This window comes from Mastigoproctus giganteus, chromosome 5 (genome assembly GCF_048544385.1).
Source record: "Mastigoproctus giganteus isolate SK-2022 chromosome 5, ASM4854438v1, whole genome shotgun sequence".
NCBI classification, from domain to species: Eukaryota; Metazoa; Arthropoda; class Arachnida; order Uropygi; family Thelyphonidae; genus Mastigoproctus; species Mastigoproctus giganteus.
Window position 1 is genome coordinate 61,719,464 of NC_143579.1, and position 13,177 is coordinate 61,732,640.

General features: G+C 37.6%; 1 protein-coding gene across 1 annotated transcript in view; it reads right to left on the minus strand.

Annotated features, from left to right (window-relative positions):
* The window catches only part of LOC150085447 (protein FAM91A1), a 211,016-nt gene that overhangs the window by 47,516 nt on the left and 150,323 nt on the right, over window positions 1-13,177 (minus strand). The window lies entirely within an intron of this gene.

The window sequence follows — 13,177 nt, forward strand, 5'->3', positions numbered from 1 at the left end:
AATAAAGGGAGACATTCCTTAACCTATAAAATACAACAGTGCAGGTATGTACAATTTTTGGGTATTATTTAAGGTCTGATGCGATTTGAAAAAAAATATGTCAGTCTTGAAAAATCAATGATCCAATTTTTGATATATTAAAGAGTTCTACAATTGTTTAATACTGGATAGTGACAAAATATCCTGATAACTTCTCTAATTACTCTCACATATAATCAAATGGATGAAGGGATATTGGAGACATGGTGTTACTCAGACTCAGGCATTATTAGGTATGATGCAAATCAAGTGGATGTAGAATTTCAGCATACCTAAAAAAAGTTCACTTTATTATGATTCCAGCTGTGTAACAGGCAGCAGCAGCAACTTATCAAACTAATAAACATTTTATTTGTAAAAATTCACTGACGGTTGACATATTAATTGAGATAATTGATTTAAGCAACCATGAACAAAAAACATGTAATCACGAACAAAAATGTAAGTAATCATGAACAAAACAAATGATGGCTACCTTGCCTCTTCATCCTTTTGGTATGTTTAAAGTACATATATATTCTGATTGAATATGTTGAACCATAAGCACAAACTCCTACTCATGATATTCTGATAAGACTGTTCAATGTGGCTGTCATGAAGATTCTTCCAGTGATAATAGTTAAGGCATATCTAACAATTTCATCAATTCATTCAAAATATTTTCTTCCTTCCTCAAACTTTTATCTTTTCCACATTAAATGCATTATGAATAGTCAAACTAATGAAACAAAAGCAGCAACTTGGGAAGGAAAGTGTCAGGAATTTCAAGGCCTGCTAGGAGTCCTAGCAGAAAAAAGGAAATACACAAGCCGTGTTAGGTTTACTAAGAGTAAAAGCAGGGGTTTTTTTTTTTTTTTTTTTTTTTTCGTAGTTGTTGGCGCATTGGCTTCTGTGGCCATAATGCACCTCCCAAGGTTTTTGCAGTACTTTGATCCAAGCCCGAGGCGGGATTCGAACCTGCGACCTTTGGGTTGCCAGGCAGGCATTTTACCCACCCAGCTAGCCCGGTCGGCGTAAAAGCAGGTGTATGCACACTTGCGTGTACACTAATGTTTCCTAATATTGTAAATCACAGTAAATAAATTTGAAGTACTGGTCATGTCATCAAATACAGGCATTGTAAGGAGAGAGATATGGTCACTCAAACATACGGGATGCAGAATCTGAATATGGAGAGTACAAAGTGTACAGAATGGACAAGAGGGGGAGGAGGAATTATGCCCTTAGTAAAGAGGCACAAAAAAATCTAAGGCAGTGCACACTAAACTGTCTCAACATTGCACTGGCCACCCAGTTGACATGCGTGACCAGAAGGATGTTGAGACAGTTTGTCATAGCGTAAGTATTGGGAAAACCAAAAGTAAGAGTAGGAATGTATTATAGGCCTGATGACTGGGGAGTATAACAAACAACTGTATGCCACACACAGAGGGGGATCAGTAAATCAGAATGTCTTATAATGGGGATTTTAACTTTCCAGATATTGACTGGAACTTGTGGATTGGTCACTCACACACACACAGTAGCAGGACTTCTTTAGATATATTGAATAACAGTCTTCTATGCCAGAACAGAAGAGAGAGACAATAAAAGAAAGAAATAACCTTGATATGATTACCAGCAGTGACTATTCATGCATTAAGAACCTGCAGATAAAAGAACTACTGCAGCAGTGATCATATGAATGATGTGGGATTTACCTAAAGATGTAATTCTGTCAAAGGCAAAGGCTTTTGTTAATGAACCGTTAGACACTACACTACACTATTAAATTAAATAATGGCAGATTAAATAATTTATTATTGAAATAATACAATTTAAAGGAACTGAACCACCTCTTGGTAAAGTTGGGGAAGACGGTCTTCCCCAACCAGACCAAGAAACCATTCCCAGATCATGTTAACATGCCTGAAGATGGGAAACAGTGGGTTCTCAAAACATAGCTATAAATAGTTTGATTCCTTTAAATTGTATCATTTCATAAATTACTTAATCTACCACATGACATAATAGTCATGTGGTAGATTAAGTAATTCATTAATATAATGAATTAATTCATTATATTAATGAATTCATGAATTCATTAACATAATAATAAAAGATCACATAGATCCCTTCTTCCAAGCAAAGGCTTTTGTTTTCATAAAAGTGACTAGAGTGGCCTTAGACAGTTTTTAAATTTATGTAGTGAGACCAATTGGTGTTGACGTTACCAGTTGCAAATTCTAAAAAAGGAAGCATTCAGGGTAGTAATCATAGGAACTACTAAGCTTTTTATACCAACTAAGGAAACACTGTTTAAGGCTTAGACATAAATGGATATCGAATGAACTGAAGAGACTCGTGGTTGAGAATAAAAAGGCATGAGATGCATAAAAACTATCAAGTAATACAGAAGGAAGCCTACAGTAGACAAACCAGTTCCAATCAAATCACAAAGAAGATTAGACAAGGTAAAGCAGAGTACATGAAGTCTCTGACAAAGAATGGAAAGAAAAGCAGCCAAGACCTCTTTACTTTTTGAACATTAGGAGGAAGGAGAAGGACCACGTTGATCCACTAGTTATAAATGGTTTAACTGTTGATAATTTTGCTCAGGTTGCTGACAAATTGAATAGATACTTTGCATCTACATTCACATATGAGGAATCGTTTTAGGGATGGGGATACCAGAAATGCATCAAATTGTAACAGGGAGCTAAATGATTTTGTGATACCAAAAGGAAAGTGGGAAGAGAAATTGTTGAAGCTAAATGTAAAAAAAAGGCAATTGTGGTGGATGGATCTATCCAGTTATATTAAAAGAGGCAGCAAAGGAGGTAAGCAAACCTTTAGCTATAATCATAAGAGCATCCTTGGATTCAGGGACATGTTCCTATGAACTGCAGTGTGAAAATGTATCCTCAATTCACAAAAGGGGAATCAAAAGGTGACACGAGTAATTACAGGTCTGTTAGCTTGATATCTCTTCCAAGGAAAAATAATGGATTCACCGATTAAAGGAAGTAATGTAGGACCATCTAGGCAGGAATCCAATTATATGGCAGTCACAATATGAATTTAAGGGACAATCTTGTGTGACTAATCTGATTGGACACTCTGATACAGTAACAAAGGAACTGGATGCAAAAAATAATTTTGACATCTTATACTTACATTTCAGCAAATGCTTTTGATACATTTGCATATAAAAGACTGCTGTACAAACTGGAGCAGCATGGCATTAAGGGCAAGTTACTACTAAGGTTAAAGGGATGGCTCATTGGGAGAAGACAACAGTTTTCAATGGGCACTGCTTTTCTTGAACTAATGTTATTAGTGAAGTTCCCCCAGGATTCAGTTTTGCACTCGTTGTTTTCTGTATTTATTAATGATATTGATGAAGGCCTATCAGGTCCAATCTAAGTTTGCAGGTGATACAAAGGTAGGCAGGTGATTAATGACAGTAATCAGGATATGCTACTGCAACAAGATCTAGGAAGGTATAGTGAAAAATTAGGAAGATATAGTGGGAAGTAGCAGCAATTGAAGTTTAACATTGATAAATGCAAGGTCCTGCATATGGGAGATCCCATATGCAACATCTTGCATTTATCCCAAATTCACATACCACCTATGTAGTACCGTAGTCACCATAAAGTAGAATGAAAAAGACCTGGGGTAACTGTGCAGTCAGAAATGAAGTTCTCTAAGCAGTGCAGACAGGCTGCCAAGACAGTTCACGGGGTTTTATCAATGATATACAAGAATTTTGCCAGGAGGGATAAGGAGGTGATTATCCTGTTGTATAAGGCAATGGTTAGGCCACAGTTTCAGTACTAAATAAAGGTCTGGAAGCCTCATTTTGCAAGGATGTGTATTTGTTACAATAGGGACAGAGAAGAACAATGATCTTAAGCAAATGGGGTCTTATCAAGAAAGGCTTTAGTTCACAAACTGCAACATCTGGAGACTAGACACTTGCAAGGGGATCTGATTGAAGTGTTTAAGGCTCTAAACAGACTGAGAAAGGTCAATGCTGATGGAATTCTTCCTCCTCCTCCTCACAGTACATACAAGTGGGCATAAATTCAAATTGAGGAAGAATAATTCCTGGATATATTTGTAGAAATTTGCCTTCAGCCAACAGGTAGATGATTGTTGGAACAAACTTCCATATCTGGCATTTTAGAAGTGGGTAGTTTGAATACATTCAAGGAAAAACTAGACAAACTATTAAAGGAGATGGACAAATGTATGGGAAGTGCTGATTTTGTTGTTGTTGTGTGTGGTGTTTTTTTTTTTTTGCTGATGTTGTAAAAGCTTGCTTTCTTATATTATTTGCCCTCAAAAAAAAAAAAAAATAATAATAATAAAAAACCTCCAAAAGTCAACTAATTCATTTGTAAAATAAATGTGATCTCAGTTCCAATCATAATGATGTCCAATTATGGCTACAGTGCTAAATCCACTTACTTTTTCTGACAGAATCTCAATTATTGATTGCCTCCACAACTGCCATCAGTCATCTCATTTGCCCTCATATTTTTTCTCTGTGATTCTAGTTTTACTTTTGAGGTGGTATTTATGCAAGTTTGAACTCTGATATTCCTTTTCAGAGATTTCCTAATCAGTAATCTCCTATTTTTGATCTCCCTTGGCTCAAAATTATTTTACTGCATTCTGCCATATTCAATTGTTGCCTATATCATTTAACAAATCACTCAGAACTCTTTCTTTCTTAGAAATACAAGTTTTTCTAATCTAACTTTCCTAACTGAAGTAATTTTCCTTGTTTAAATGTTTCTAACTCCAGATGGCTTCAAACATTTGAGCTTACAAACCAAGCTGGTAAAGACGCTGAGATTTTGCTATTACTAAGTGAGCTCACACAACTTGTTCATTTACTTATTGGAACACCAGTCAATCTTAGTCACACACTTAGCACTCCATCTTTTTCTCATCAACAACCCAAGTACACAGTTATGGTTACTTGTTCTCTGGTATTTCATACACAATAAAACTGAACAGCATAGTTGAGAAAAAAAAATTCCATGTTCACTGTATTTGACAGACCTTGAATCAATAAATTATAACTTATCCAGTACTCTAAAACAACACAGTCTCAATGAAAAATAATCTGAAACTTCTGAGGCTGTCAAAGGTGCCTAGTCCGAATTCTCTGTTTCATAAAGGAATTTTATAAAACTTGATACTGAATACTGAAATGATTTGAATTGATATTAAGGGCACAAAGGAAAAGCTATACTTGATTAAAAATTGATAAGATGTAATTGTGTTTTTATTTTGAAAAAGTGGGGACATTATTCATGGGCTGAACTGATGGAACACAATGGAAGTGAGGTTGCATATGTAGATTACTTGTGTATAGAAAGTATACAGGGTTACAACTACACAAGAATGAGTCATACTTCATATTTACATTTGCTACATTCTGTTAAGAAACCTGTGATATACTATAACTGCACTTTTATGCCCAATCAAAATTTATATGCTTTATGTGCTTTCAAATTTCAATCATGGAAAGACTTTCTGCTCTTGATGATGACTGAGGGTCAAGTATTCAATTGTATGACCTGAACCTATGTTCAACTAGAGACATATAATAATATTTTCCATAGTTCTGCCTAAATTTTGGCAGAACTGTGGAAAATAGACCAGTGTTTGGGAAATGCTGGTCTAAAAGAAAAATAAACACTTTGGCTCTCCTGGTGTCTGTTAAAGTGTCTGTTGATGCGAGAGTACATGTGAACAAGCGAAGTTTTTACGGGCTCCAGCAAATAGAGAAGTTTTGCTTTTTATTGACTTAAATTGGCATATTAATTTATTTTTTAGAGTTGCTTTATATTCCTAGTAACAATACTTTAGTTTAATTTGAATTTAGATAGAGATTTTGTAGGTTATTACTTAGTATCGGTAAGAGTATCAAATCCATGTTGAACAGGTTTTGCAGCTCCTACGAACGCAAGTTTTAAATTATACTTAGCCACTTTATTGACTTAATTGTTAGATTAAATTATTTCTATAAGTAGCTTATAGACCTAGTCAAGCTCCATGGTTTATCTTGAATTTAGATAGCGCGATTTGGAGAGTAAATAATACCTCGTAGTAAATAATACCTCGTTTATCCTGTGTGTTATCAGACACTCAGCCTAAAACACTGATGGATCCAATATCTCTCTATTACAGAAGATTTAGGAGAAGTCCGGTTGGCCTGCCTCCCTAAAATCCACTCATAAACACACCTTCTCGATGGTAAGCCCTGTTACGTCACTTAGGTGGCAACGAAAGTGTAGATTGGTTCTCTTCAAGACGCCTGGTCAGCGTGAAGAGGAAAAGACCAAACCCTCCAGCAATGAGAGCACAACAATACAAATGGCCCTCAGTCCCCAGCAGCTTTCACTCTCCCTCTTACGGCAGCGAGAGGATCAGAGTGGAAGCAGAGGGTGCTAAGAATCTCTGGGTACGACCAAGCTGCCATGCACGGAAATTGAACTTGGCCTGTTATAATGTACGATCACTCATCGGTGAAGACAGGATATTAGAGCTGGAAAAGGAATTAGAAAATGTGAATTGGAATATCATCGGTTTGGCTGAAACAAGAAGAAGAAATGAATCACTTATAAGTTTATCAAGTGGAAATCTGCTGTACACCAATGGAAACAGTGAAAGGAGTGAAGGTGGAGTTGGGTTTCTGGTCCATAAAGATTTTAAAAAACAACATTTTGGAATTCAAAAGTACATCACCAAGGGTGTCAAGACTAATACTCAAGATTTCTAAGAGGTACAAGCTAAAGATTATAATGATTTATGCACCAACATCGAGCCATGATGATGAAGAGGTTGAAGAAATGTACACTGAAATTGAGAGTCTTCTAGATGAACAGAAAACCCACTACACTATTATTATGGGGGACTTCAATGCTAAGGTTGGAAAAAGGCAAAACAGTGCAGAAAGAGGAACTATAGGAAATTTTGGAATTGGTGAAAGAAATAAAAGAGGTGAAAGACTTGTGGAATTTGCAGAATCTCAAGGAATGTCAGTAATGAATTTTTTTCAAGAAAAGGGTGAACAGAAAGTGGACATGGAAGAGTCCAAATGGATTAACAACTAATGAAATAGACTTCATCCTCACTAACAGAAGATATATTGTGAATGATGTTACCATCCTGAATAAGGTAAATGTTGGAAGTGATCACAGAATGGTAAGATGTACACTTGATATAGATGTAGGAAAGGAAAGGAAAAAACTGACTCGAGTAAATAATACAAAGGTCTTTGAAATAACAGAGGAGGAGAAAAAGCAGCATGTACTGGAACTTAAGAACAAGTTTGAGCTTCTGCAGACTGCTCAGGACCAAGATATCGACGAGGAATATTACAACTTTCTGAAAGTGATAAAGCCCAAGAAACCTATAGGGAAACAGAAATCCAAAGAAGAAAAAATTAGTCAAGAAACACTTGTCATGATGAACCAAAGACGACAAATGAAGAGCAAGAAAAACACTGACAGGGAGAAAATTGAGTATACTGAGTTATGCAAAGCCATTAGAAAGAGACTCAGAGAGGACATAAGAAGATTTAACACAAGAAAAGTAGAACAAGCATTAAGGGAAAACAAAGGATTTAAATCAGCAGCCATGAGCAGTAATACAGAAAGACAAATGATACTGAAACTGAAGAATAGCGATGGTGTACTTATAAACAGCAGAGAAGGCATAATTCAAATAGCAGAAGACTACTATAGAGAATTACTAATGAGGCCTCCAGACCTGTACTGCGTACAGGTCTGGAGGCCTCATTTTAGGAAGGATGTAGATTTGCTTGAGCGTGTACAGAGAAGAGCAACACGATTGGTGAGGGGAATGAAGGGATCCTCTTACCAAGAGAGGCTTAAGTTCTGCAAATTGCAGTGGCTGGAGACTAGGCACCTGCGCGGTGATCTGATTGAGGTCTATAAGGCCTTGAATGGGTTGAGCACGCTGAATTCTGATGGGATCCTCCCACTTGTTCAGAATACGAACCTACGGGGACATAAGTTCAAATTAAGAAAGGATAGATGTAGAATAGATGTGCGGAAATTTGCCTTTAGCCAGCGGGTGGTTAATTGCTGGAACAAACTTCCATCTGTCGTTGTGGAAGTTGATAGGTTAAATAAATTTAAGGAGGAACTGGACAGGCAATTGGAGGGTATGGTGTGATTTTTTTTTTTTTTTTTTTGGCTGATGCTGCATAAGCTCCTACACTGCTTTCTTGCATCAAGTGCCACTACTACTACTACTACTACTACTACTAATTATACAAGGAGCGAGGGAATGATACCAGCAGTGGGGAAGATGGATTGCAAAGTAGCAACACATACGACATACCCGATATTCTTCCTGATGAGGTAGAACATGCATTGAAGAAAATGAAGAATCGGAAAGCCCCGGGGGAAGATGAAGTTACTGTAGAGTTGTTAAAATTGGGAGGAAGAGACATAACACAAAAACTGGCAAGGCTCTTCACAAAGTGCATTAGAAAAGGTGTGATGCCTAAGCAGTGGAATAATGCAATCATAGTTTTGCTGCATAAGAAAGGAGATAAATCAGAAATTGCAAATTATAGACCAATTATCTTGTTATCCCATATCTACAAGTTGTTCACAAGGGTCATTACTAACAGATTAGAAAGAATACTTGATGAGAATCAGCCGAAAGAGCAAGCTGGCTTTAGGACAGGATTCTCAACTATGGATCACCTTCATGTAATATCACAGCTAATGGAGAAAGCAAATGAATATAAAACACCATTATGCCTGGCATTTGTGGATTATGAAAAGGCATTTGACTCCATACAGCATAAGGCAATGTTTCGGGCACTGGAAAGACAAGGCATAGATACTCCATATATTATGATTTTGAAGAAAATATATGAGAGTGCAACATCCTTTATTAGACTAGACAAAGACAGTAGCAAATTTAAAATCGAGAAAGGAGTTCGACAAGGAGACACAATATCTCCGAAGCTGTTTACTGCTGCCCTTGAGGAAGCTTTCAGAAGATTAGACTGGTCGCAGAAAGGAGTCAATGTGAACGGAGAGTACCTAAACCATTTACGATTTGCAGATGACGTTGTGGTCATAAGCCACGATCCCAAAGAATTAGAGGAAAATCTTAATCAGTTATGCACAGTTAGTAAGGATTTTGGACTAAAGATGAATATGGCTAAAACAAAAGTAATGATGAACAAGTATGCCACGGAAAGGGAAATAATGATTGAAGGAGCAGTAATTGAAAAGGTGGAGTCATATACTTATCTGGGACAAGTTATTAGCTGTAATAATGATAAATGGCTGGAAGTCAAGAGAAGAATAAATTTTGGATGGATAGCATTCAGGAAATATAGTCACATACTGAAGAGCAATATCCCAGTTTGTCTGAAACGTAAAATAATGAATCAATGTATACTCCCCACCATGACTTATGGAAGTGAAACTTGGGCACTCACCAAAAGAATGGAAGAGAAGCTAAGAACTACACAGCGAAGAATGGAACGAATTATATTGGGAATCAGACTGTTAGATAAGAAGAGAAACACATGGATTAGGCAGCAAACTCAAGTAAAGGACATTCTTATCAAAACTAAAGAACTAAAATGGTCTTGGGCAGGACACATAGCTCGAAGACATGATGACAGATGGACTAAGAAAATAACAGAATGGTACCCAAGAGGAGCTAGAAGAAAACCTGGAAGACAAAGGCGGAGATGGATAGATGAAATTCATGAGTTTTTGAGTAGTAAATGGATGGCCAGTGCTCAAAACAGAAGGAACTGGAAAGTTGCTGGAGAGGCCTTCATCCTGCAGTGGATTGAAAATGGCTGATGATGATGATGATGACACGATACGTGTGCACTGAACTAGATAGCATAAGGTCTAATGGAAAACTAGATAGCTAGTATAGTAGTATCAATTAATCAGTAAAATTTATTAATCTTATTAAATTTCATTGTCAATTGAATTGTACTTTAACTAAATAAATATAGCAACATGTTTTTTACAAACGTAACATCATAAATTAATACATATAAGTTGACAGGGGATAAGAAAGTCATATAACGTAACTCGGAGATAACATTCGATACCAAAATATATATATATATATATACATATATATATATATATATATAAAAGGTAAAGTGCAGCCATTATCAACCCACTGCAGGATGATGGAAGCCTCCTCAACAATTCATGCTGAGGGAAATGGACCATAATCTGCCACACTGGCCCAGTGTGGGTTGGCAGATCGACCGTATTCAGCAGTCAGGGGCTTGAACCCCAGTCTACTCAAGGAGCGTGTGCTACTGCACTCCTGCTCCTGACCACTCGGCTATGGAGGCCGTCCCATATATAGTGTGATAACTGCATTGGGATATAAGTTTAGGGTTATATTTTGTATTGGAATTTTATTGAACTTGAATAGAAATCACGACTCAGACCAGAGCAGCAAAACAAAACGCTCAAATTAATGGAAGTGCTGTGGCTCAGGGGAGAACTGAGGGGGGGGGGCAGTTGTCCTCTGAATCACAGATTATTGAAATGCAATGGTTGTTTGATGTTTGTGGAGCAATCAGGAACGGGACATGATATTGCCAATGTGAATGTCATTGTGTGTGTGTGTGCGCAATGCAAGGAGTGCGAGGAAATCAGGCGCCAACTCAGCATTGTTATGGACTTCTATGAGAGCTTGAAGGACAGGGTGAATGCCCTCGAAGGATTTAAATTGAGGGCCCATCAAGCTCTCAGCTGCCCACATCAATGCCAGAGCTTGCACTTGAACATCAAGCAACACAGCGGCAAACCCCAAGGCAGAATGCGCTGGTCCCAAAGGAACCAGTTGTTGTAGGTGACTATTGTCAGGGAAACGGGGAACATATTGTGCAAAAAGGATAGATGAAACAGGACCAGGGTATGTCTGCCAGGGGCAAAGGCTGATGACATTGTAGAGCACATATCATCTTTTAAGGGCACAAAGGGTGATATTGTTGTACACATTGGCACTAATGATATTAAGAGTAGGAGACCGGCAGAATTACTTAACAAGTATAAGTCAATGCTGAAAAAAAGCCACGAGTTAGGGTTGAATTTGAAAGTGTCTGCAATTCTGCCCAGACATGATAGGAGGGAGTATATGAGAGCCTCGACAAATGTAAAGTACTACATATGGGAAGCAATAATTCCAGAGTAATGTATCAACCCTTGGGTACCACACCGACAGTGGCAGAGAATGAAAAGGACCTGGGGGTAATTGTGCAGGCAGATATGAAGTTTTCTGAGCAGCGCAGATGGTCTGCAAGAGTAGCTCATGGTGTCTTGCCAATGATATACAGGAATTTTTCTAGCAGGGACAAGGAGGTGATTACCCTTGTATAGGGCAATGGTCAGGACACACCTTGAGTACTGTATACAGGTCTGGAGGCCTCATTTTAAGAAGGATGTAGAGCTGTTGGAATGAGTACAGAGAAGGACAACAAGATTAGTGAACAGAACAAATGGTTGCTCTTACGAAGAAAGGCCTAAATTTTGCAAATTTCAGTGTCTGGATACTAGGCACTTGCGAGGTGATCTAACTGCTGTGTATAAAGACTTGAATGTTTGAGCATGCTCAATGCTTATGGGATTCTTCCTCTTGCTCAGAATAATCACCTGAGAGGGCATAAATTCAAACTGAGGAAAGATGGTTGTAGGATAGATGTGCAGAAGTTTGCCTTTAGCCAGCGGGTGGTTGATTGCTGGAACAAACTTCCATCTGTCGTAGAAGTTGATAGCTTAAAAACTTGACAAACATTTGGAGTGAGGGAATAGGTGAAGTAAGGGTGTTTTTTTTTTTTTTTTTTTTTTTTGGCTGATGCTATATAAGCTTGCTTTCTTGCATCACGTGTGCTTTCTGAATTGTTAATATTTTTTTAAACCATACAGCATTACCAGAAAAATGCAAATCTGTAATACACTCAAAGGCGCCTCCGTAGCCAGGTGGGTAGGAGCAGCAGTGCGTAGCACACGCTTCTTGATCAGACCGGAGTTCAAGCCCGTGACCACCAAAATATGGAGGATGCAGAAAGGTCAGGGAATGACCACCGCATATCCCCGGAGCAATATGGCCTTAGTTGCTAATGCTCCTAAAAACCAAATAACAAACAAACAACAATACACTCAAAAATCTAAGATACACTGCTAGGGCAGCTGTTTCTAAGATTAATGGATTCTTTGCATCTGCTGGTGGATAGCCTCTATTAACAAATGTATTTCAAATTGTGAATAATTCACTTTGTCTAAATGAACAAAGCAGTGTATAAAACTGCCCCTTGAAATCATAACTGTTATGTGTACCTTTAACAACTAGAACTGGGTCATGTTTACCCTACATGGTATAATACTACAGATTAAAAGAGTATTTCAATGCAGTGGTTGAAATGAAATCAAAATTCACATGCTTTCACTGAAGGCTGAGTACTCAACCTTACTGCTCAGTTTTGTTCTAAACTGAGAGAGATAAATATGAGTGGCACAATAAGTTATCTACCTTTATACAGATAAATAGAATGGGCCAGTAAATCAGAATGTATTATAATGAGGAATTTTAAGGTTTGTTTGTTTTGTTAATCACCAAAGCAACTTAGGCTATGAGGTACTAGTATATTGTGTGCATGTTCTGTGGTTGACATGCCAGTTTACTAAGTGAAAACCAGAGTTTCCAGGAGAGAAACCATGCAATCCCTCACCTGAGACCAAGTAACTCAAGCCATGTTGTGAAAAAAATCCCTTAAGTCTTTGCATCATTGATGGGATTCAAACCTACACCTTTTCCACCCTGTGTGGGGAAAAGGGGTGATTATATAAAGTACTGCCCACAAAGACACTGTCAAAGGTAAAAAGGGGAGGGATTTTGCTTTCATAAAGATAACTACAATAGACTCAAACAGCTTTTAAATTCCATTTAGGAGGACCAACTGATGATTTACCACTTGCAAATACTAAATGGGATGCATTCAGGGAAGTAATCAGAGAAGCTACTAGGCTTTTTATACCAACTAAGAGATACTGTTCAAGGCCTAAATGGATATGAGATGAACTGATAAGACTAGTAGCACAGAATA